Genomic DNA, 26824 nt, shown 5'->3' with positions numbered 1-26824 from the left:
ACAAACTTAATTCATTAAAAAGAGGCATGGTCTGCTCATGGATTGGAAGAATCAATATTGTCAAAATGGCTATTCTACCCAAAGCAATCTATAGATTCAATGCAATCCTTATCAAGCTACCAATGGTATTTTTCACAGAACTAGACCAAAGAATTTCACAATTTGTATGGAAATACAAAAAACCTCGAATAGCCAAAGTAATCTTGAGAAAGAAGAATGGAACTGGAGGAATCAACCTGCCTGACTTCAGACTCTACTACAAAGCCACAGTCATCAAGACAGTACGGTACTGGCACAAAGACAGAAATATAGACCAATGGAACAGAATAGAAAGCCCAGAGATAAATCCACGAACCTATGGACACCTTATCTTTGACAAAGGAGGCAAGGATATACAATGGAAAAAAGACAACCTCTTTAACAAGTGGTGCTGGGAAAACTGGTCAACCACTTGTAAAAGAATGAAACTAGAACACTTTCTAACACCATACACAAAAATAAACTCAAAATGGATTAAAGATCTCAATGTAAGACCAGAAACTATAAAACTCCTAGAGGAGAACATAGGCAAAACACTCTCCGACATAAATCACAGCAAGATCCTCTATGACCCACCTCCCAGAATATTGGAAATAAAAGCAAAACTAAACAAATGGGACCTAATGAAACTTAAAAGCTTTTGCACTACAAAGGAAACTATAAGTAAGGTGAAAAGACAGCCCTCAGATTGGGAGAAAACAATAGCAAATGAAGAAACAGACAAAGGATTAATCTCAAAAATATACAAGCAACTCCTGCAGATCAATTCCAGAAAAATAAATGACCCAATCAAAAAATGGGCCAAAGAACTAAACAGACATTTCTCCAAGGAAGACATACAGATGGCTAACAAACACATGAAAAAATGCTCAACATCACTCATTATTAGAGAAATGCAAATCAAAACCACAATGAGGTACCATTACACGCCAGTCAGGATGGCTGCTATCCAAAAGTCTACAAGCAATAAATGCTGGAGAGGGTGTGGAGAAAAGGGAACCCTCTTACACTGTTGGTGGGAATGCAAACTAGTACAGCCGCTATGGAAAACAGTGTGGAGATTTCTTAAAAAACTGGAAATAGACCTGCCATATGACCCAGCAATCCCACTTCTGGGCATACACACTGAGGAAACCAGATCTGAAAGAGACACGTGCACCCCAGTGTTCATCGCAGCACTGTTTATAATAGCCAGGACATGGAAGCAACCTAGATGCCCATCAGCAGATGAATGGATAAGGAAGCTATGGTACATATACACCATGGAATATTACTCAGCTGTCAAAAAGAATTCATTTGAACCAGTCCTGATGAGATGGATGAAACTGGAGCCCCTTATACAGAGTGAAGTAAGCCAGAAAGATAAAGAACATTACAGCATACTAACACATATATATGGAATTTAGAAAGATGGTAATGATAACCCTATATGCAAAACAGAAAAAGAGACACAGAAATACAGAACAGACTTTTGAACTCTGTGGGAGAATGTGAGGGTGGGATATTTCAAAAGAACAGCATGTATACTATCTATGGTGAAACAGATCACCAGCCCAGGTGGGATGCATGAGACAAGTGCTCCGGCCTGGTGCACTGGGAAGACCCAGAGGAATCGGGTGGAGAGGGAGGTGGGAGGGGGGATCGGGATGGGGAATACGTGTAAATCTATGGCTGATTCATATCAATGTATGACAAAACCCACTGAAATGTTGTGAAGTAATTAGCCTCCAACTAATAAAAAAAAAAAAAAAAAAAAGGCATGGTCCTTGGTAGGTTGAAAAGGGTGAGGGGGCTTTATTACAGTGATATTTAATAAAATGCAATGTGATGTACACAGTACATTCTATATAGTTCATCTTCAATGTGAACAGGTCAGCTTCATACAGCTATCTTTTTTTATTTTTCTGCAGATTGTACAATGTCAGAACTGTCCCTTGAGGTGTATAGCATCGGAGGTGCAGTCCTTAAACTTTGGCCTTACTGCTACCCAACCTATGTAGGCACACGACAGAATACAGATGGTATAGGCAACCATCCTGTTAAAAACACCAAACACAGCTCCAGATAGAGACCCAAGGGAAGCTACTGCTGTCTCACTCCATTTTTTTTTAAAGCATACAATGCATTTGTGAAAATGTACAGATTCATTTTCAGAGTAGGTTGCATCTTACAAATAATCTAGCATGTATTTCTTAAAATTTTCAGTTAATGTCGGTTAAGGCAACATATACATGCATATACTTCCATATTTTTATGCATAAAATACATATTTTTATACATGACTATAAAAATATGCTAAACATCAGTGTGTATGTGTTTGAGCTGCTCAGTCGTGTCCAACTCTTTGGAACCACATAGACTGTAACCCACCACGCTCCTCTGTCCATGGGATTCTCCAGGCAAGAATACTGGAGTGGGTTGCCAGTTTCTTCTCCAGGGGATCTTCCTGACCCAGGGATGGACCCAGGTCTCCCACACTGCAGGCAGTTTCTTTACCGTCTGAGCCACCAGGTAAGCCCAAAACATCAGGAAGGCTACATTATTCCCCTTTTGAAAAGTGCTTGGTATAAAATTATCTGCAGAGGAGAACTTGATGTCAGCCACTGCTTCAGATTCCTCAAATCCTTCATCTAATGTGATGTCTTAAGCAACAAGAGGAGGAAATCCTGCCATTCTTTCTTCACCCATTGGAACCTTCCATTGGGAGGAGATGAAGTTATTTGGAAATTCAAATGAAACCCCTGATAACTCTAATATTAAGTTAAGGCACTAATAAGATAATATTGTACAGGTTATCAAGAATAAAACCATTTTAAACATTAAACTATTGGGAAAAACCCTCAATCACTTCTAGATCAAATGAAAAGCCCAGGATCTCTGTGACAGGATGAAGCCTATGGATCCCAGTGATGAGGGCCCCATGGCATCCATCTGGTGGTCACCTCCAGACAGCAGAATCTTGTTTTATTAGCTTACACTGTTTTGACAGCCCTCCATAAAGCTTTAGACATAGTAACTGGGCAATTAAGGCAACAACCTTCCAAACACCTCAGTTCTTACAGGCCTAGCTAGACAGAAGTTACTCCCCGCCTCATTAGAATTGAAGGGTACCTGGTAAATGGGTAAGATTCAGCTCTGTGTTTACAAGTGTTTCCATGTATTGGAGGCATTAATAGATCTCTCTGTGTTTAGCACCAAGGACACAAAGATGGTACAATATGGTCTCTGATCCCCCAGGGAATCAGAAGGTGGAAGTAGAAGTAAATAATTTATAGGATAAGAAAAGCGATGAAAGTCATCTATTAAGTACTATGGTTGTGAAGAGAGTAATGAATGTGATTTGGTTAAGGGAAACATGAAGAGCAGAATTTTGAAAAATAGATTACTCAGTGCAAAGGTATTGTGGGTTAGAATCATGTACGGACACAAAATCTGGAAAAAGGATGATGAGTTCAGAGAACTGTAGTTTAACTGTGCAGAGTATGTTAGGTGTACGTGTGTGTGTGTGTGTGTGTGTGTGTGTTCTCTCAGTAATGTGGAACTAACAAGGAATTATATGCAGGAAAGAAAAGAATAAAAAATAATACTGTGACCAGCTTAGTATTTTGGAAAAGTTTGTGTAGTGCAGGTTTTGTCAACCTCAGCACTACTGACCTTTGAGGCCAAGTAATTCTTTGTCAAAGGAGACTGTCCTGTGCACTGCATGACTTTTAGCAGCTTCTTCTCGGTGTCCATCAGATTGTGAAAACCAAAACTGTCTGCAGGCTTTGCCAAACATTGCCTTGCGGTAAGAGTCAACCTGGTTGAGAACTACAGCTGTAGTGGAGTGGGGGTGGGAGGAAGACAATAAAACTGGAATCTAGGAAATACCTCATAATCTCAGAAAGCAGGCTACAGTTTGGACTGTGAGCCTGATCTCAGTGATGATTAGGAGGCAGGATTGACTTTGACCTGGGAGATGAATGAAAACCAGAAGGCAAGGCGGAGGCACAGAGCGGCCCAAGAAACTGTATGATGAGGGGAGAGAAACCTGAGTGTCACTTTGAGAAGTATCAGTGAGTCCACCCTGAAGACTACACAGATGCATGAAGGTGGGGCCCTCCCCTCAAATCCTACATGTGTCTGGAGCATCAACTTCAGGCCAGTTATTTCAATGGAGTCTTAATTTCACTCTGGCTTTTTTAGTTAGTCCAGAGAGAAAGAAGCATTTGCTTCTGCAGTCAGGTTGGTTTTATCCTGGTTGAAAGGCAGGTGTGTGTTTTGACTTATTTATAGTTGTATGAGCATTCATTAATGTAAATCATATCTGCATTGGATGCAGCTGGTGTTTTTGCAGGAGCTCTGTCCCAGCCCCCTCCTCATCACCACAAACACACGGCAGGGACAACGGTGCCCGGGCACTGGATCTTCTCCACAACCTCATGGTGTGGTCACAACAGACAGAGGTAGAGGACTTGCCCAAAGTCACACAGCTTCACTGAGTGGGGGGCAGAGCGGGACGTGAACCCAGCCTAGCTCCAGTGAGCTGAGCCGTCATGCACTACAGGCCAGCCGACGGTGTGTGCGCAGGTCTGCTTAAGGAGCCGCAAACCGGCCCCGCCTCTGGTGAACGTGGACCGATTTCAGCGGCACAGAAAGGCCACGGCAGGGACTGCAGAGGATGGGAGGTGAGGAGCAGCAGTCGGCGTGATTGCAAAGAAGAGGAAGGAGCGGGACAGAGTTTTGTTTTGTTTCTGAAAGATCAGAGAAATGTTCACACACTGCTTCACAGGTCAAAGGAAGGATCAAGTAACCAGGAGAGAAGATGTATGATAGCCTCTAAGTGTCTGTGATTGAACCTGGGAGGAGAGCTTTTCCACCCAGACAAGGGCTACTAAGCTCAGCACTCACATGTGGACCAGATGATTCCCTGTTGTAAGGGGCTGTCCTGTGCATGCATTATGCTTAGCATCATCTCTGGCCTCCACCCATTACATGCTGGTAGCATCACCCCATTGTGAGAAAATCCAGTGTCTCCTCACTCACATTATCCAGCACAACTTTTTGAAATGATGTGACCACTGGGCAGTTGAAAAGTGGCTAGTGCAAGTAAAGAACTAAATTTTAAAGTTTATTTAATTTTAATTAACTTATTGAAATAGCCACATGTTGGCTATTTAGCCACATAAGGCTACCATATTGGACAGTGTCACCTAGAGAAAACCCAGCTCTGTCAGTATCCTGGGATCAGTCCAATCCAACATCCCTCTTCTTATCAGAACCCATCTCACTTTATAGCCAAAATCCTCAAGGTGAACAAGGTCAGAGAGAGCTAGCTGATGGTGTAACAAAGATGGTTCTGTCCAACAAAGGCTTTTTATCAGGGCTGTGGGACTATCCACAGTGGGTGTTATTAACCTAACTATGCAACCATCAAAGCCTGTTGCCTCACCTTCAGTAGCATATGACCCATGTGCTTCTGATATATAGTATCCACCTTGTCCAACGAAACAGGAAGAAAGTTGGAAGCCACAACTATAAACCAAGCTGACTGGTTTCCCTTAAGAAAGAAAGAAGGAACTTATTTTATACAACAAAAATCTACCAACCAATATAAAACTGGTAAGTAAAAACAGGGTCTTAAAAGCACCTATTTTGCAATTATTACAGATGTTTCTTAAAGCCACCTATTTGACGTTTCTTCTCAACAAAGCCACAAATCATATTGCATTAGTGAAGAATTCAAATGTTAAATCTGTATAGTAGGGACTTCTCTGGTGGTACAATGGATAAAAATCCACCTGCCAATTCAGGGAACATGGATTCCATCCTCCATCCGGGGAAGATTTCACATGCTGTGGAGCAACTAAGCCTGTGCGCCACAACTACTGAGCCAGTGCTTTAGAGCCTGGGAGGGGTAACATGAAGCCCATGTACCCTAGAGCCTGTGATCAACAAGAGAAGCCCCCTCACTGCAATGAAGAGTAGTCCCCATTGGCTGCAACTAGAGAAAGCCCACACACAGCAACAAAGACCCAGCACAACCCAAAATAAGTAAATAATAATAATAAAAATCTGTATAGCATTCTCATGAGTAAACTCAAGATATAAAGAGGAAGACAGGAGTGGAGGAGGAGTAGAAAGTAAAAGAAGGATTTTCTGGAGAAACAAAGGACTAAAGCTACAAGGGAAACCTCCAAGAGAGCAGACACTGCCTTGTCCCCTGGTTCAGTGTTTAGAACAGTGGCTTGAACATCAGAGTACTCTAATTAGTTCTACTGAAAAGTTACTACAACATATACTGAATTTACAAGCACTAAGCTGATATGGAAGAGAAATGTGACCAAAGTAGGAAAAGCATGTTTTTAAAGGGAAGCATCCCACCAGCCCCTGCTGGACATTGAAGAAGACAGAATGAGGTGCCTGAAACATGATCAGACTTACAACTTTTCTGAAAACGAAGGAGATGGGCGCCCCAAGGCTAACCAGGCCAAGGGGAGGTGGCGGCCCTGTCGATAGCCTCAGCGCCCTTGGCGATGCAGTAATCGGACTCCAGAAGCGTAGTGAAAACAGTGGACTTGCCAGCGTTGGTGGCGCCAACCAGGTAGACGTCGCCGCGGCAGCGCCAGGAGCTCTGGAGCACGGAGATCTTGGCGCTGATGAGCCGCACGTCTCTGAGCACCTTGCGGATCTCGGACGGAAGATTTGCATTGTCCTCCCCGTCCCATGGCCGGTCCCCGCTGAGATGTTGTGGCCTTCGGTAGCCGCGGGGCGGCAGGAGCCCGGCGCCGATAGTCATCCCACAGTCGCTCCTGGAGTCGCTGCTGGTAGTCGGGAGTGTCCTGGGGCATAAGGGTCACCATGCTTCCCAGCACCATCAGCAGCTTGGGGCCCACCAGAGCGGGCAGATCCAGCAGGTCCACCTTGTACAGCACTAGGGCGGGCTCGGGCCGCCGCAGCGCGGCGCTCACCACCCCCGGAACTGTTCCGGCTCACCTGAAGGCGCAGGGCGCGCCGGTGATGCACCAGCACTCGGCAGTGCTGGCACACGGTCCGGGAGCGCCTGCTGGCCAGCCCGTAACTTCTGCAGCCGCCTCTCCTCCCCTCGCCGCTGCCGCCGTCGCGCCTCCTCCTCCCGCCGCTGCTGCAGCTTCCGCAGCTGGTCTTGGAGGGTCAGTTCCGGCTCCGAATCCCTGGACGCATTCGGGGAACAGAAAACTCTCCTCCAGGTCAGCCCCTCCTGGGATACCCCCAGTCGCCGTCGCGCCACGAGGAAGGCCACGTCCCAGGCCCGCTGGGGGCCGGGAGGAGGAGTCGGCTGCGCGTCTCCTGGAGGAGCGTCTCCCGGACGCCGTGGCGCGCTCCAGTGGGAGTGGGTCCCCGCAGGAAGCCGCAGAGCTTCCGCACGCGAGGGCGCGGGCAGCATCATTATGCTGGAGAGGGCAAAGGGGCGGAGCCGCCTGGGGCAGGAGCACTGTGGCTGGGGAAGCCACGGGGACAGGCCCGGAGGACCTGAGGATTGTCGCCCTGAAGCTACTTCTCCCGCGTCTAATGGCGTGAGTTCTCTGGATGAAGGCTCTATGGCCCAAGAACCCATCTGAAGCGGAGATCAAGACATCGGGGACTTAAGACTAGAGTGTGTTGGTGGAATAGGCTTGCGAGTGAGGGTCTGTTCATTTTCAGGCTTCTTCAGCGCGCCGCCGCTGGCACTACCCGCTAGTAAAAAATCTTATTTTTAAAATCTTAGTGTTTTTCGTCTTTGCAACTAGGAGAGGAAAAAAAAAAAAGTTGAAAATCGAATGCCGCAGACTTATAGCCACAACAGAAACCTTTTATTAATACATCTTCTTGGCTTTTCCCCCCATGTGTCATTATGCGTGCGCGCTCAGTCGCTTTAGTCGTGTCCGACTCTTTGCGACCCCAGGCTTCACTGTCTATGGGATTCTCCAGGCAAGAATACTGGAGTGGGTAGTCATTTCCTTCTCCACGGGATCTTCCCGACCCAGGGATCAAACCAGCGTCTCCTGCATTACAGGCGGATTCTGTATGGCTGAGCCACCAAGGATCCCTTGTGTCATTATGTAACAGGACTAAAAAGCAAAAACTTTTCATTGCCTATATCCGAGGCCGAGCGTGTAGGAGCGATCATCCCTGTCTGTAAACCGCTTGAAGCGTCCGCCTACCATTTGCGCATGTGCAGAATTTCTAGCCGTTAGGAAACCGTAACCTACGCTTTGCGCAGGCGCAGAATTTATATTCCCCCCCCCCCCCCCCCCGCCCCGCTCCCGCTCCCCTCCCCGCTCCCGCCCCCAGCGTAAGACGAAGAGCATTCTGGGAATGCCGGAGGCTGAGGTGCTCTGGTCTGACGATACCTGTGTGTGTGGTTGCTCGGCCATTCTGTCTGTGATTAAGAGTTTGTCGTGAACCGTTAATCAGTATGTGTGACGCACACAAGGGTACGTGAACATTCAGAACACTCCGCGGCGAGCCATCTAAGGCGGGAAACGTAGGGAGCTGGACGAATGAAGGGTTTGTGGCCTCATTCCCGATCCAGGATTTTGGGCTTCCCTGGTGGCTTAGGCGATAAAGAATCTACCTTCAATGCAGGAGACTCGGGTTGGATTCCTGGGTGAGGAATATCCTCTGGAGGAGGGCATGGCTACCCGCTCCAGTATTCCGGAGAATTGCCTGGAGAGAATTCCGTGGACAGAGGAGCCTGGCAGGCTACAGTTCTTGCGGTCGGAGGCGACTGAGCGACCAACATTCTTTCACTTTACCGGGCCGGTCGGACCACGTCCCCAGTCGTTTACCCACATTCTCCAGGCTGGGAAGGAGTCCGGGATTTTGAGAGGTGGAGGGTTCGGGAAACGTAGCCTTTATGATCTCGGTTGGAGGGACTCTTCTTTCGGTTGTCTGCTTCTCGGTAAATCTGACACTCCCTTCGCGTATTGAAAATAGCGTACAGAAACAGGACAAATTCCTCTGTTCTGACTTTGATGCAAAGGGCAGCTTTCTTGATTTCCCTTAAGGCCAAAGTTAATGGATTTATTGAGTTGGTGAATTTTTGAGCCTCAGCCTGTGCCAGGCACTGTGCTTGGCTCTGGAAATACACCGGGAGACAAAGAATGGAGTGGGCGGTGGGGAGCAGGGACTGATCTGGTTTGGCATTTCTTCATGATGTCATGTGCCTGTGTAAATTATCCTAAAAGATGACTTTTACATATCCTCTTTCCACAGATGATACAGTTATAGGCACATATATTACTGAACACGGTCAACATATCTCTTTTTATTTCTTTTATTATGTAGAATTCTTAGTCATGTCCAGTGTATTTTGAAAGCTCCCAGTTCCATTCTCTACAGCTTCTGTTTCAAACGTCGTTTTCTTCTAGCTCCTTATACCTTTTTCAACCCTTTCATTTCTCCTCATTCTCTCAGTTGCTTCATGGAGAAAAATAGATGAAGAAGCTTAAACGCTACTATTTATTTCTGTCACCTTGAGTCTAGAAATCATTACATTCAAAATTGAAACCGTTTTTTTAGCTCAGTTTTCGAGGTCATGTATTCTCGTGGTTCATAAACCATTAAAATGTTAACTGTGAGGTCTTATTCTTTTCCACCTTCCTTTCCTGTCCACCATCTGCTCCTCTGTAGGTAACCACTATTTTAGATTCTTAGCTCTCCAGATGCTTCATTTATATTCAAGGAAATACAAATAGTGTTCTATTTTTCCTGCTTTTACAAAGCAAAAGTAACTTGACACTTTTCTGTACTTTTATTTTTTGCTTTATATATCTATATCCAAAAGATTTTCATATCAGTACATAGAGAGCATCCTAATTTTTTTCACAGATATGTAGATTGTATGGATATACTATAACTAAAGTTGTGTCTTGATGTATAGTTGGGTTATTTCCAGTCTTTTTCCACTTCAGACAGTGCTGTAATGAATAATCTTGTACATATCATTTTGTTCAATACAAGTATATTCTGCAGGATAAAGTTTTAGGTATAGAATTTCAGGTTAGAAAATGGACACTTGTTACACAAATTATTAACATTTTGCTAAATGATTCCAAGCAACCACTGTAGTTGATTGTGTTAATTAATATTCTCATTAGCAATGTATAATAATCCTGTGGGAAAAGAAGTAATGTTAGATTGGTGATCACATTTGCTCTAGCATTGAGTCTTCATTAAATTCCTGATTGTGTCCTTTGATATCACTGTTAGATATGCTCTCATCGGGTTTTAGACACTTGTTTTTCAGCTGGCTTCTTTTTATGTGAAATATTAGCTCTCTCTTGTCCTTGGGAAAACATGTTGAATATTTCCTTTTTCTTTCAGTATTTTAAGAAAATGAGTGACATCTCAATTGATAAATAAAATGGACATTTTTAAAACCTTATGTAAACCTTTTGGTAGTCAACACTGTTGATGACTTTGCCATGAAAACTCCTTCCTTCCAACTGCTACATCCCTCTCACTTAATTCTCACCTGTGTGACTTTTTTTCTCATTCTCTTCTGCTGTTCACATTATTCCTGGATGATTTCATTCATTCTCTGTAGCTTCAGTTACCATGTATGAGTGGATGACTCCTAAGTACAGTTGGCCCTCCATATGGGTAGGTTCAGCATCTGGGGATTTAACTAACTTTGGATGGAAAATATTTGGGAAGAAAGTTCCAGAAAGGAAAATTTGAATTTACCTTGGGCTGACAAGTATTTATAGGCATGCTTTTAAAAATTTTGCTCCTCTTTATATGCTTCACAATATTACATTCTTTATAGATTTAGCTTTATGACAACCCTGAATTGAGCAAGTCTATTGATGCCATTTTTTAAACTGTATTTGTTCACTTCATGTCTCTGTGTCACATTTTGGCAATTCTTGCAATATTTCAGGCTTTTTCATTATTATGTTTTTTATGGTGATCTCTAATCAGTGATGTTTGATTTTACTACTGTGAGTGGCTGAAGGCTCAGATGATGGTTAGCATTTCTTCACAAAAAAATGTATTTTTAAATTAAGGTGAGTGCACTGTTTTTTTATTTTTAAAATTTATTTATTTTATTTATTTTTGGCTGTGCTGGGCCTCAGTGCTTTACAGGCTTTTCTCTAGTTGCATAGAACAGGGACTACTCTCTAGTGGTATGTGGGCTTCTCATTGCAGTGACTTCTGTTGGTACAGAGCATGGGCTTTAGGGTGTGTGAGTTGCAGCTCCAGGGCTGTGGAACACAGGCTCTGTAGTTGTGGTACACAGGTTTAGTTGCTTCATGTCATGTGGGATCTTCCCAGATCAGGAGTTGAACCCATATCTCCTGTTTTGGCAGGCAGATTTTCTACCAATGAGCCACCAGGGAAGCTCCTACATTTTTTTTTTAGACATAATGCTTAGTAGACTATGGTGTAGTGTAAACATAGCTTTTATATGCCCAGCAGGCTTTCTCTCCTGTTCTGTGTTTCTGTTTTTGTGCCAGTACCATGCTGTTTTGACTATTGTAGCTTTGTAATATAGTCTGAAGTCAGGGAGCCGGACTCCTCCAGCTCCATTTTTTCTTTCTCATGATTGCTTTGACTCATCTGGGTTTGTGTGTGTGTGTGTGTGTGTGTGTGTATTTCCATACAAATTTAAAATTTTTTTTCTAATTTTCTGAAAAATGCCATTGGTAATGTGAGAGATTTCATTGAATCTGTAAATATCCTTGGGAAGTATAGTCATTTTGACAAATTGATTCTTCCAATCCAAGAACAAGGATTTTCTTGGATCGGAAATGTTTGTGTCATCTTCCATTTCTTTGGCCACATTTTATAGTTTTGGGGATATAAATCTTTTGCCTTCTTAGATACGTTTATTCCTTGTGTGTGTTTTACTCTTTTTGATGTGATGGTAAATGGGATTGTTTCTTGAATTTCTCTTTCTGATCTTTTGTTGTTAGTGTACAGAAAAGCAAGAGATTTCTGTGTATGAATTTTGTATCTTACAACGTTACCAGATTCATTGATGAGCTCTAGTAGTTTTCTGGTAGCATCTGTAGGATTTTCTATGAATAGAACCATCTGCAAACAGTGACAGTTTTTCTTTCCCAAGTTGGATTCCTTTTATTTCTTTACTCTGATTGCTGTGGCTGGGACTTCTAAAACTGTGTTCAATAAAAGTGGCAAAGAGTGGATATCCTTGTCTTGTTTCTGATCATAGAAGAAATGCTTTCAGTTTTTCACTGTTCAGTATGATGTTAGCTATAGGTTTGTCATTTACAGATTTTGTTATGTTGAGATAGGGTCACTCTAAGCCCACTTCTGGGGGTTTATTACCATAAATGGGTGTTGAATTTTGTCAAAAGCTTTTTCTGCGTCTATTGAGATGATCATTTGGTTGTTGTTAATATTTTTCAACTTATAATGTGGTGAATCATACTGATTGATTTGTGGATATTGAAAAATCCTTACATCCCTGGGATAAATCCCACTTAATCATGGTGTATGATCCTTTTAATAGATTGTTGGATTTGGTTTACTAGTATTTTGTTTAGGATTTTCTATGTTCATCAGTTACATTGGCTTATAATTTTTTTCTTTTTTGTGTGTTATCTTTCTCTGATTTTGCTATCAAGTAGATGGTGGTCTCATAGAATGAGTTTGGAGTGTTCCTTCCTCTGAAATATTTTGGAATAGTTTCGGAAGGATAGGTGTTAACTATTCTTTAAATGTTTGGTAGAATTCACCTGTGAAGCCATATGTTCCTGGACTTTTGTTTGTTGGAAGCTTTTAAATTACAGTTTCAATTTCAGTGCTTGTGATTGGTGTATTCATATTTTTTATTTCTTCCTGGTTCAGTCTCAGAAGATTGTACCTTTCTAAGAAATTGCTCATGTATTCAAAGTTACCCATTTTATTGGCTTGCTTGTAGTAATCTCTTATGGATCTTTTATATTTCTATGGTGTCCCTTGTAACTTCTCCTTTTTCATTTCTAATTTTATTGATTTGAGTCCTCTTCCTTTTTTCTTGATGAATCTGGCAATAAGTTTATCAGTTTCCTTTGTCTTTTCAAAAACCTGGATTTTAGTTTAATTGATTTTTGCTATTTTTTTGGTCTCTATTTCATTTATTTCTGCTTGATCTTTTAAAAATAAACTTTTTATTTTGTATTAGAGTATAGTGTATTAACAATGTTGTGATAGATTCAGGTGAACAGTGAAGGGACTCAGCCATACATATACATGTATCCATTTTCCCCAAACTCCATTCCCATCCAGGCTGTGACATAACATTGAGTTTCTGCTCTGATCTTTGTGATTTCTTTCCTTCTACCAAGTTTGGGTTTTGTTTGTTCTTCTTTCTCTAGTGACTTTAGGTGTAAGGTTAGGTTCCTTATTTGAAATTTTCCTTATATCCTGAAGTTAAGATTGTATTAAAAGCAGAGACATTACTTTGCTGACAAAGGTTCATATAGTCGAAGCTATTATGGTTTTTCCAGTAGTCATTATTGGGATGTGAGAGTTGGACCATAAAGAAGGCTGAACACCGAGGAACTGATGTTTTTGAGCTGTGGTGTTGGAGAAGACTCTTGAGAGTCCCTTGGACTGCAAGGAGATTCACCCAGTCCATCCTAAAGGAAATCAATTCCTGAATGTTCATTGGAAGGACGATGCTGGAGCTGAAGCTCCAATACTTTGGCCACCTGATGCGAAGAATTGACTCACTGGAAAAGACACTGATGCTGGGAAAGTTTGAAGGTAGGTAGGGAAGGGGATGACTGAGGATCAGATAGTTGGATGGCATCACTGACTCAATGAATATGGGTTTGAGCAAGCTCTGGAAGATGATGATGGACAGTGAAGCCTGGCATGCTGCAGTCCATGGGGTTGCAAAGAGTCGGACACGACTGAGTGACTGAATGACAACAACAAGATTGTGTTACTATAAACTTCCCTTTTAGAACTGTCTTTGCTGTTCTAATCCATGGGTTTTGGATTCTTGTGTTTTCATTTTCATTCATTTTTATTTTATTTCTTCTTTGATTTGTTCAGTGATACATTGATTGTTTAGTAATATATGGTTTGGTCTCCATAAGTTTGTGTTTTTTACAGTTTTTTTCTTGTAGTTGATTTTTAATCTCATAGCACTGTGGTCAGAGAAGATGCTTAATACTGTGTCAGTTTTCTTAAATTTACTTAGGCTAGCCTAGTGGCCCAGCTTGTGATCTATCCTAGAGAATGTTCCATGTGCACTTGAGAAGAATGTGTATTCTGCTGCTTTCAGATGTAATGTACTATAAATATGAACTAAGCCCAATGGTGTAATATGTCTATTAAGATCTTTGTTTCCTTATTGATTTTCTGTCCATTGATGTAAGGGGATTGTTAAAAGTCCCCCACTATTATTGTATTACTATTGATTTCAGCTTTTATGATTGTTAGGATTTGCTTTCTATATTGAGGTGCTTTTATGTTGGGTGCATATGAATTTAGAAAGCTGAGACCTGGTGGCTTAGTCAGTAAAGAATCCTCCTGCAATGCAGGAGACCTGGGTTCGATCCCTGGATTGGGAAGATCCGCTGGAGAAGGAAATGGCAACACACTTCAATATTCTTGCCTGGGAAATCCCATGGACAAAGGAGCCTGGCAGGCTACAGTCCGTGGGGTCCATATTTACAATTATGCAAGACAGAAAAAGAGACACAGATGTATAGAACAATTATAATGTCTCTTCAGATTGATCCCTTGATTATTATGTAGTATCCATCATTGTCTCTTATAACAGTCTTTGTTTTATTTATTTTAAAAACTATTTGTTTATTTATTTGGCTGCGTCAGATCCTAGCTGCAGCACTTTGGATTTTCGTTTCATCATGCAGTATCTTTTGCTGTGGTGCATGGACTCTCTAGTTGCAGCATACGTGCTCAGTAGTTGCAGTGTGTGGGTTTAGTTGCTCTGTAGCATGTGGGGTCCTAGTTCCCCAACCAGGGTTTGAACTCACATCCCTTGGATTGCAGATGGATTCTTAAACACTGGAACACCAGCAAAGTCCGGGCATATGTATAGTTTTTATTTACTTGTGATATATTATTTCTATTTTTGCCTCTGTTTTAAGAAAGTGATGAAGTATAAAACTTAATGTCTATGGAATATGGCTGTTGACTCTGAAGAGTATCCGTATTTGTAAAGTGGATTAATTTAGCCAATTTATATGCCATCTTCTACTTAAAATGTCAATTTTGGTTTAAATGGAATCATCAAAACTTTTATGGAAAAATATTATTTGCCTTTTTTATGTTCTTTGTTTTCATTTTAGCCAAGATATTTGCTGAAGTTTGAATAAATTTACCTCTCCAAACCTACCCATTGGGAAAGAGATGATGCTACTTCAGTGATGCCTCATGAAGCCAGGTTAAGAAATCTCATGTAAGAAAGAGTTATTTTAGCAGCTGATACTGAAATAAAATAGAAAATGTAATTTTAATCAATTGAGAGTTTTAGCAATTACCTTACTATTAGTTTGTGATCTACTTTTATTTTCTGGTCCTCTTTATGTTGATATTATGGAAATAGTCATAAAGGAAGGTAAAGAACAACTTCAGGTGCAGCATCAGAAAACTTTCATGGTGAAACTCCAGTTATGTTGCAGTCAATATACTGCCTATTCAGTGGCTTAACAGATCATGATCTTTGTGAATTAAATGGATGCCCCTTGGATCCTGATGGCTCTTTCATTCTTAATGGATCAGAGAAGTATAGTAGCTTTATGTAAAAAAAAAAAAATTACACAATTAGCATTAGATTTATATTATGAAAGTTGAAATTAAAATGTAAGCCTTTATACAGAATAATCTGAAAGTGGCATTTGAATTATTTAGGAGGGTGACAGCTGAATTTACATACCAAAGTTTTACTCAGCTGCATATACTATGCACTAGAAATTTGGTTAGTTGTAGGTTTCTATGGAGCAGTTTTGCAAAGTGGAGTTTATAAAATTCAAGAGTTGATGTTTCAGTGAGCCTATGTGATGACATTAAATTAAGATGCAGCTTTCACTGTTCTTTCTACTTCAAGGACCTTGTGGGTTTTTATGGATATAACTTTTATTGTCCATGTAGGTTGTGACTGCTCAAGAGAAAATGGCAGCACAGTCTATGTGTTTGCCAAAAAGGATTCTAAATATATGTACACAGGATAGTGTGGATCATGTCTGGAGATGTGAAGTATCTCTGCAGAGATACTGATTCCGTAGGGCCTGATTCCCTGGGGCCACATTACCACACCTGTTTGTCCGTTAAGCTGTTCGAGGAGTCTTACTGGATTGTCTGGTTTCCCTTAGAGGCCCACCTACCCATGAATGCTCCCACCGAGGCCCTACACTCATCTTGATCCTCCTTAACTCCTTGCCTTTTTTCTGTAAGGCATAGTCTTTTTACTTCCTTGTGGCCTGTGACACTAGTTTATAACTCTTGAGAGAATATTATAAGTGCAAGAGGACTTCCCAGGTGGCACAGTAGAATCTGCCTGACTATGCAGGAGACGGGATTGGATCTTTGGGTCAGGAAGATCCCCTGGAGTAGAAAATGGCAACCCACTGCAGTATTCTTGCCTTGGAAATTCCATGGACAGAGGAGCCTGGTGGGCTGCATGGGGTTCCAATTAGTCCTGAGACACGACCGAGCAACACACATAAATGCAAAAAAAAAATCTTCTCTTGTTTTTATCTTGAATGTTTTGAAACACTGAAATTTTTGGAAAGGATAGACTTTTTTTTTTTTTTTGGTAGACTATCCTTCAATTTGGATTTTTCTAAAATTTCCTCATGATTATATTCAATTTATGCCATTTCTTGGCAGGACAAATCTAGAGGTCATATTGTGTGCTTCCCAGGACATCATATCAGGAGTCACATGATGTCATTATGTCCCATCATTGGTAATGTTAACTTCACAGTGGCAGCTGTTAGGTTCCTCCACTGTAAAGTTACTATTTTTGTGGAAAGTTTTATTGAGTCTAGATAAATATGCATTTCCTTATCAGTCTTTTCCATTGATGATCTTTGTCTAAGGCATAATTGATATTCATCAATGGAAAAGATTGCTGAGAAAATGCATATTTATCTAGACTCAAAGCTGGGCTGAATAAAGCATAAGCTGGAATCAAGATTGCTGGGAGAAGTATCAATAACCTCAGATATTCAGATGACACCACCCTTATGGCAGAAAGTGAAGAAGGACTAAAGAGCCTCTTAATGAAAGTGAAAGAGGAGAGTGAAAAAGTTGGCTTAAAGCTCAACATTCAGAAAACTAAGATCATGGCATCCGGTCCCATGACTTCATGCAACTAGATGGGGAAACGATGGAAACAGTGACGGACTTTATTTTCTTGGACTCCAAAATCACTGCAGATGGTGACTGCAGCCATGAAATTAAAAGACACTTGCTCCTTGGAAGAAAAGTATGACCAACCTAGACAGCATATTAAAAAGCAGAGACATTACTTTAAGGAAAGGTCCATATAGTCAGAGCTGTGGTTTTTCCAGTAGTCATGTATGGATGTGAGAGTTGGACCATAAGGAAAGCTGAGCACCAAAGAATTGATGCTTTTGAACTGTGGTGCTGGAGAAGACTCTTGAGAGTCCCTTGGACTGCAAGGAGATCCAACCAGTCCATCCTAAAGGAGATCAGTCCTGGGTGTTCATTGGAAGGACTGATGTTGAAGCTGAAACTCCAATACTTTGGCCACCTGATGGGAAGAACTGACTCATTGGAAAAGACCCTGATGCTGGGAAAGATTGAGGGCAGGAGGACAAGGGGATGACAGAGGATGAGATGGTTGGATGCCTCATGCCGACTCAATGGACATGAATTTGGGTAAACTCCAGGAGTTGGTGATGGACAGGGAGGCCTGGCGTGTTGCGGTCCATGGGGACACAACTGAGCAACTGAACTGAACTGAATAAAACTTTGCACAACAGTAATAACTTTATTTTACAGTGGAAGAACCTAACAGCTGCCACTGTGAAGAAACTTCTCACTGTGGCTGAGTGTGTATAGATGCAAAAAAAATTTTATTGTTAATCTTTAATTATAGCTTATTATAGGGTTACTAAGTATACAGTGCTTTTGATTTTACATTTTAGTGCAATCAAGATTTTTGTTAATGGCTGCTGAATTGGAATACATAAATATCTTGAACAGCATATGAATACTCTGTGGAAATTGTGGTGTCAGATGGACATCATTGTGTCCCAAGTAAGAGTCTTTAATTAACTAAGATCTATGGGATTTCCAAACAAGGCATAAGACTAGTGAAAGTTATCTTTGTATTTGTATCTTTCTTGAACTGCTTTCCTTTGAATTGTAAATTTTAGTCAAAAGTTTAAGTGATACTTTGAGCTAAATTTAATTATAAAATATTGCTGGCTTTATTGCTTGAGATATATGCATCTAAAATTTTTCTTTTGAGAATCTTTTTGTAAAGCTGACAACAATATTTTTTAAAAAATGAATGAGGAACTTCCCTGGTGATCCAGTGGTTAAGAATCTTCAGAGGGTACAGGTTCGAACCCTGGTCAAGGAAATAAGATCCTGCATGCAGCACAGTTTAGCCAAAAACTTTTTTAAAAAAGAGAGAGAAACAGAGAAAAATGGATGAGCATTCCATGATTTCCCCTTTGTCTTATTCTAGAGATTCATTCATGAAATGTGATACACCTCTAGATTTTCTCATGTTTAGATAGCTGTTAAAGTACCCTGGGATTAGGGTGAATTTTTTTTTAATCATTAAAATAGAGTATGAGTTCAGTTCCTCCCCAAAATAGGGCTTTTGCTTTTAGTGTACTGTATTGAGGGATAGGGCTCAGACTTTTGATTCTCTCAAATACGCATCTTGGAGTCTGTTTTGGTGAAAATGGGTTTAGAGAGAAACTGTAACACACTTTAGCCAGAGCTGGTCTTCTGTCTATGTAGCAAAGCAGAGAATTGAGATTTGGCTGCTCCAGGTTTTGCTCCAGTGGATGATAGACCCTGAGTTTTGACCTGAGTGTTTTCATAGCTTGAAGTTCAGGAGCAGCATGCTTCACTTGCAGGGATAAGAGAAAACCAGATAACCAACACTGGCTGTGTTTCTATGACTGAGAACTTACTGTTAATGCGTGTATTTCTGAAGAGAACTGCCTTCAGCTTTTCTGTGTTCTCTAGGGTAAAATTAAGTTCTTCATGTTGTTTTAGGCCTCTTTACCTTCCCATGGGCAAATTCCCTCAACCTGGAATGCTTGTGCAACCTATTTCCCATGCCTCCTCAAAAATGGGTAATAGGAAGAGGGGTGCTTATTACTTTTTTCAGGTAAATCTCACTTATTATGTAAAACTTTAGTATTGACTCTTCTTCAGTGTACTTTACCTGACCCCCCAATTTGATTTAGATCAGAGATTGGCTAACATTTTCTGTGAAGGGTCAGATATTAAATATTTTAGTCTTTGTTTACCTTACAGTGTCTGTTGTGTATTCAACCCTGCCATTGTAGTGAAAAGCAGCCATAGACAGTACATAAACCAATTAAACTTTATTTACAAAAGTAGGTGGCAGATGAAGGCAGATTTGGCCTGCAGGCTATTCTCTGAGCCCCTGATTTAGACCCATCTCTGTGACTGTATATGGCATATTTTCCTTAAATAAATTCTGACAGAATGTGTACACCAGATGGTAATTATTGGTATATTTGCCTACTTCACTCACTATACTATTCACTTCTCAGAGGCAGGGAATGTGTCTTAATAGGACTTTGTATTTTCAGCTCTGAGCATGGTGCCTGACACGTAGTGTCCGACAGTGAGTGTTTGTTGAACCTATAAATGGACCCTGTGTCCTTGGACTGGGCTCTTTAATCTCCTGTTGAAGAGCGTTAGGAGCCTCTAAGTAGGAATATTGTGTTTATTTTTCATGTCTAGTACTTTTCTCTTCCTTCATATTTTCTGATAACCAGAGGTCCTCATTTTGCTGGTTTCTAATAGACTTTCCTGTCAATAGTCCTTTCTAGATCTACTGAAACTCATATATTTCCTTTGGAGCACATGATACTGTTTAGTCTTCGAGGAGAACACAGCTCGCTTTATTTCTTCCTGTTAAAGACAACAGTTATATTCTATTAGCTCTATTGTAATATAATATTCTATGTTCTATTCTGAGTTCTCTAAGGATTCAAAGCAGGCGTTTGAGAATGCCACTCATACTGTTTTGGCTCCCAGTGTTTCATCTTAGGTTGTTTTCTATGGACTGGAAGTGGGCTCAGAATGTAGCACATTTTCTGTTTCTTGACTTTGGACTCTCTGGGAGAACTTGATGTTTTTGACCAAGCTTTTATGATTTACTATTGTTTTAAAACTTACTAATCCATGTAACTCCATGGCTGATTCATGTCAATGTATGACAAAACCCACTGCAATGTTGTGAAGTAATTAGCCTCCAACTAATAAAAATAAATGGAAAAAAAAAAAAAACTTACTAATCCAAGTCTTTTCCTAATAAACCTGATCTTTTTTTAAATAAAAGTATCCAGATGTGATTTTACTTTTTTAAAGTACTGTTGTGATCGCTTCTCAGCCTTTTGGCTAAGATCAAGTGTAAAGTACTATTGTGGAAAAATGCTGTTTTTCCATTTTCCAACTAACCAGCTGTTCGTTTCTTAGTTGACTTCCAAAATTATATATTAGATATAAATAATTCACTGGAAATTCTTCTTTGTTTACTTTTTGACTTATATCTTTATATATGCATGCATTCATGCTGAGTCGCTTCAGTCGTGTCCAACTCTTTGTGACCCTATGGACTTTTAGCTCTCCAGGCTCCTCTATCCATGGAACTCTTCTGGCAAGAATACTGGAGTGGATTGCCATGCTCTCCTCCAGGGGATCTTCCCGATCCAGGGATCAAACGGTTATCTCTTAAGTCTCCTGCATTGGCAGTCAGGTTCTTTACCACTAGTGCCGCCTGGGAAGCCCATCTTTATATACAGATACTTCAAAATCTGAAATGCTCTTAATAATTATTATGTCCTCTATTGCATATTTTCATGGAGTATATTTTCTAGTGCTTCTCAGTAGAAATAAAATGTAAGTTACATAAGCAATTAAAATTTTTCTAGTTAGCCATATTAAACTAAAAAAGAGATAGAGGAAAATAATTTTAATAATATTTTTATTTGACATGATAATCCAAAATATTTTAATTTCAACATACAATCAATGTAAAAATTATTAATGAGATTTTATATATTTTGTGTGTATGTGATATGTCTTTGAAGTTCAGTGTGTAGTTTATGCCAACAACATAATTCATTTCAGAATTGCCATATCTCAGGTGCCCAGTGACGACCTGTGGCTAGTGACTGCTCTGTTAGACAGCTTGACTACAGCCCGTTTGTCTGCTGGGCGATTGTGAGAAGTCAGGCTTATGATTGGGAAAGCCTGATCAAGGCAGAGTGATACAGGGCTGGATACTGAAAGATTACAGAGTGAAGTATGTATAATTATCAAAGAAGCAAAATAAGAAATTGTCATATACAGTTGACCCTTAAGCGACATAGGTTTAAATTACATGGTTTCACTTATATGTGGATTTTTTTTTTTTTAATTTTTTTTTGCCACACCACGTGGCATACGAGATCTGACCAGGGATTGAACCTGTGCCCCCTGCAGTGGGCAGCGTGGAGTCTTAATCACTGGACTGCCAGGGAAGTCCCGTATGTGGATTATTTTCAATAAACACATTAGAAAATTATTTGGAGATTTGGGACAATTTGAAAAACATCACAGACTAGCCATGTAACCTAGAAATATTGAAAAAAATAAGAAAGATATGTCATGAATGTATAAAATATATTTAGATACTAGTTTATTTGATCATTTTCTACCATAAGATATATAGTAATCTATTACAAGAAGTTAAAATTTGCCAAAATGGGTGCAATGACTTATAGATAGTACATGATCCAGTATACATGATCCATTTACATGCAAACATGTAAAGCTGCAATTTTGAATCATAACTGCATAAAATTAAATGTCGTGTACTATTATAATTGATCTCTTAATATTGTGGTAAGCTCAAGTGTGTTTTATTGTTTGTTGCTGTTTAGTTCCTAAGTCATGATCAACTCTTTTGCAACCCATGGACTGCACCCCAGGAGGCTCCTCTGTCCATGGGATTCTTCAGGCAAGAGTACTGGAGTGGGTTGCTATTTCTTCCTCTGGGGATATCCACTTAAAATGCCATGAGACACTAATCATTTCCAGGTGAGCACTTCATCTTTCCAGTAAACTGCATATCACAGTAAAAAGTGATCTCTTGCAGTTCTTGTATATTTTTCTTTGTGTTTAGTGCAATACTGCAGACCTTGAATAACACCATGAGACCAATATGAAGTGCCACTAGTGATTCTAGAAATGCTTCCATGAAGCAGAGAAAAGTCATGACATTTCAAGGAAGAGCTGAATTGCTTGATGTGTACTGTAGATTGAGGTCTGCAGCTGCAGTTGCCAGCCATTTCAAGATAAATGAATCCAGCATAAAAACCATTGTAAAAAGAAAAAAATGAAAGGAAATGTGTGAAAACATCATTACACCTATGCCAGCATGCATGAAAATTTACCTTTTGTGAAATAACTTTTTATCTTATATCAAAAATGCAGTTTTTATGTGGGTGTAGAATTACTATAAGAAAAGCATACCTACTAATATGATTTGAGAAAAAGCAGTCATTATTATATGATGACTTAAATGGGAAGGGAAGGATCTTAATGCCAGCAAGGGTTGATTTGATCATTTTAGAAAGGGGTTTGACTTAAAACATGTCAAGATAACAGGAGCAGCAGCTTCTGCTGACCAAGAAGCAGCAGATCAGTTCCCAGGCACCATTAAGAAAATCATTGAGGAGGAACAATAACAGGCTAAACAGGTTTTTAATGTAGACAAAAAGAGCCCTATTCTCGGTGGAGGGGGGCGGGGGGGAAGTGCCACAAAGGTCATTTACTAGTAAGGAAGGAAAGCGAGTACTAGTTTTAATTCAGGAAGGGATAGGCTAACTCTCCTGTTATGCACAAATGCAGTGGGGTTTAGGATAAGGACTGCCCTCATCTATAAGATCCATGGGTCGGGAAGATCCTCTGGAGAAGGAAATGGCAACCCACTCCAGTAGTCTTGCCTGGAAAATCCCATGGATGGAGAAGCGTGGTAGGCTACAGTCCATGGGGTTTCAAAGAGTCGGACATGACTGAGTGACTTCACTTTATCTATAAAGCTGCTGACCCACCAGCCTTGAAGGGAAAAGATAAAACACCAGCTGCCAGTGTTTTCATTGTACTGCAACAAGGAAGCCTGGATAATGAGAACCCTTTTCTTAGATTGGTTCCACTGATGCTTTGTCCTTGAAGTCAGTAATTATATTGCAAGTAAAGAACTGCCTTTCAAAGGTTTCTTTTTATTGGACAGTACCCCTGGCCACCCAGAACCCCAAGGATTCAACACTGAAGGTGTTGAAGTGGTCTTGCTGCCTCCAAATACAACATCTCTAATTCATTCTCTAGATCAGGGAGTCATAGGGACCATTATGTCTCATTACACGTAGTGCTCTATGTAAAGGATTACCAGTGCTATGGGAGAGAACTCCATGGAAAGGTCCTGGAAGTCTGGAAGGACTACACGATTGAAGATGCCATCATCACAGGAAAAGCTGTGAAGACCGTCAAGCCCAAAGCAATAAATTCTTGCTGGAGAAAACTGTGCCCATATATTGTGTATGACTTCACAGGATATACACAGAACCAATCAAGGAAATCATGAAGGACATTTTAGATAATGGCAAAAAAGGTGGGGGTGAAGGGTTTCAAGATAGGGAGCTTAGAGAAATTCAAGAGCTAATAGACACGATACAAGAGGAATTAGCAAGAGATGACTCCGACAGAGTGCTTCCGAACCAGTGCCACACGATGAGGAAAAAGACATGGAAGAAGGAAGAAGCAGTGCCAGGAAACAGACTGACATTAGACTATCTAGGGCGAGAGTTCTGATCATTAAAAACTGCTTTTGACTTCTTTTACAGCGTGGACCTTTCTATGTTCCTGGTGCTGGAACTGAAGCACACAGTGGAGGACGGATTCTTACTTTATGGAAACATTCATAGAAAAATAAAAAAGCAAAAAAGTCAGAAATTAGGGTGTATTTCCATCAAGTTACACCCAGTGTGCCTGCCTCTCTTGCCTCCCCTCCCATGCCTGGGACAGCAAAGCCAATCCCTCCTCCTCCGCCTCCTCAGCCGAGTCAATATGAATCAAAGACACCTAGGATGAAGACCTTTGTGAGGATCCACTTCCACTTAATGAATAGTAGATAATCATCATGTCCTGCAGTTAACCAACCTATCTGTTATGTATGTGTGTGGGTTCTTGTATTAAAGTCTAGTAACTGCTACAAGAACTGTATGAGATGCTGTGTCATCATCATCACCACCTAAGGAGTCACCATGTAGAACGTCATGTGCAAGACTTGTGTTGAAGTGGAAAGCCTACCTTATATAGAAATAAGATAAGTGGCATTTAATATTAATAATGTGTTAGTTTTCCTACTGCTTTATAAATTTGCTTTCAAAGAATTACATTATCATACAGTATGCATTTCTCTCCCTTCCAATTGGAGAACCTGTGTATCAGCCTGTTGTCATAGGTAGGTGGATTTTTTTTAATGTAACAGTGTTTCCAACACTGTATTATGAATATGACTGTAATACTGTATACCATAAAAGTTCTATAAGGATTCATTCACTGTGTCTAAGCTAGGCCACTGTGAAACAATTATATCAATTACACTAAGCTTAACCATAAAGTAATCATATTGCTGCTGCTTCATTATCGGTGCATGAGTCTTTAGATCTGTGAATATATAATATATAAATGTGAATTTGTTTTTCATGTTATCTTTTCATTTGTTATGTCTAGAATTAGTAATTCATATTGTATCTACAATGTTTTATCTCGTATATATAGTATGGATATAGGTGCTGATAGATAATCTTGTAAACAGATGATATTAACTTGTGGTATCAGTATCAATAGTCTCTAGTTTATTAAAAGAGTACAATCAGTCAGTTTAGTCGCTCAGTTATGTCCTACCCTGCGACCCCATGGACTGCAGCATGCCAGGCTTCCCTGTCCATCACCAACTTCCAGAGTTTGCTCAAACTCATGTCCATTGAGTCGGTGATGCCATCCAACCATCTCATCTTCTGTTGTTCCCTTCTTCTCCTGCCTTAAATCTTTCCCAGCATCAGAATCTTTTCCAATGAGTCAGTTCTTTGCATCACATGGCCAAAGTATTGGAGCTTCAGCTTCAGCATTAGTCCTTCCAATGAATATTCAGTACCGATTTCTTTTAGGATTGACTAGTTAGATCTCCTTGCAGTCCACAGGACTCTCAAGAGTCTTCTCCAGCACCACAGTTCAAAAGCATCAATTCTTTGGTGCTCAGCTTTCTTTATGGTCCAACTCTCACATTCATACATGACCACTGGAAAAACCATAGCTTTGACTATATGGACCTTTCCTTAAAGTAATGTCTCTGCTTTTTAATATGCTGTCTAGGTTGGTCATAGCTTTTCTCCCAAGGAGCAAGCATCTTTTAATTTCATGGCTGCAGTCACCATCTGCAGTGATTTTGAGTCCAAGAAAATAAAGTCTGTCAATGTTTTCCATTGTTTCCCCATCTATTTGCCATGAAGTAATGGGATTGGATACCATGATCTCAGTTTTTTGCATGTTGAGTTTTAAGCCAGCTTTTTCACTTTCCTCTTTCAATTTCATCTCGAGGCTCTTTAGTTCCTCTTCGCTTTCTGCCATAAGGGTGGTGTCATCTGCATATCTGAGGTTATTGATATTTCTCCCGCAATCTTGATTCCAGCTATTCTTCATCCAGTCCAGTATTTTGCATGATGTACTTTGCATATAAGTTAAATAAGCAGGGTGACAATATACAGCCTTGACGTACTCCTTTCCCAATTTGGGACCACTCAATTGTTCCATGTCTGGTTCTAATTGTTGCTTCTTGACCTGCATACAGATTTCTCAGGAGGTAGAAAAGGTGGTCTGATATTCCCATCTCTTGAAAAATTTTCCAGTTTGTTGGGAGCCACACAGTCAAAGACTTTAGTGTAGTCAATGAAACAGAAGTAGATGTATTTCTGGAATTCTCTTGCTTTTTCTAGGATCCAACGCATATTGGCAATTATATTGCTGATTCCTCTGCCTTTTCTAAATCCAGCTTGAACATCTGGAAGTTCTTGGTTCACGTACTGTTGAAGCCTAGCTTAGAGAATTTTGAGCGTTACTTTGCTAGCGTGTGAGATGAGTGCAATTGTGTGGTAATTTGAACATTCTTTGGCATTGCCTTTCTTTGGGATTGGAATGAAAACTGACCTTTTCCAATCCTTTAGCCACTGCTGAGTTTTCCAAATTTGCTGGCATATTGAGTGCAGCAGTTTCACAGCATCATCTTTTGGGATTTGAAATAGCTCAACTGGAATTCCATAACCTCTACTAGCTTCATTTGTAGTGATTCTTCCTAAGGCCCACCTGACTTCGCACTCTGAGATGCCTGGCTCTAGGTGAGTGATCACACCACTGTGGTTATCTGGGTCATTAAGATCTTTTTATATAGTTTTTCTGTGTATTCTTGCCACCTCTTAATATCTTCTGCTTCTGTTAGGTTCATACCATTTCTGTCCTTTATTGTGCCCATCTTTGCATGAAATGTTCCCTTGGTATCTCTGATTTT

General features: G+C 40.5%; 1 long non-coding RNA gene and 2 pseudogenes across 3 annotated transcripts; 2 read left to right on the top strand and 1 right to left on the bottom strand.

Annotated features, from left to right (window-relative positions):
* Positions 1–1686: 1686 nt before the first annotated feature.
* On the bottom strand, positions 1687–8204 carry LOC122696650 (annotated as a pseudogene). Its single transcript, XR_006341797.1, has 4 exons — positions 8134–8204; positions 7512–7596; positions 6463–7416; positions 1687–5578 (listed from the first exon to the last, which is right to left on the bottom strand). The product of XR_006341797.1 is annotated as a nitric oxide-associated protein 1-like (transcript).
* Positions 8205–8344: 140 nt separating this feature from the next.
* On the top strand, positions 8345–25244 carry LOC122696557. 2 transcript variants are annotated; one of them, XR_006341785.1, is made up of 5 exons: positions 8345–8941; positions 15318–15427; positions 18144–18255; positions 22140–22296; positions 24102–25244. It is a non-coding gene; the product is annotated as an uncharacterized LOC122696557 (long non-coding RNA). The 2 variants fall into 2 exon arrangements; XR_006341786.1 differs by lacking the exon at positions 18144–18255.
* LOC122696687 lies at positions 20594–20742 on the top strand (annotated as a pseudogene).
* Positions 25245–26824: the final 1580 nt, after the last annotated feature.

This window comes from Cervus elaphus, chromosome 6 (genome assembly GCF_910594005.1).
Source record: "Cervus elaphus chromosome 6, mCerEla1.1, whole genome shotgun sequence".
Taxonomy (NCBI): domain Eukaryota; kingdom Metazoa; phylum Chordata; class Mammalia; order Artiodactyla; family Cervidae; genus Cervus; species Cervus elaphus.
Note: the sequence above shows the minus strand (reverse complement) of the source record. Positions and strands in the feature narration are given on the sequence as shown.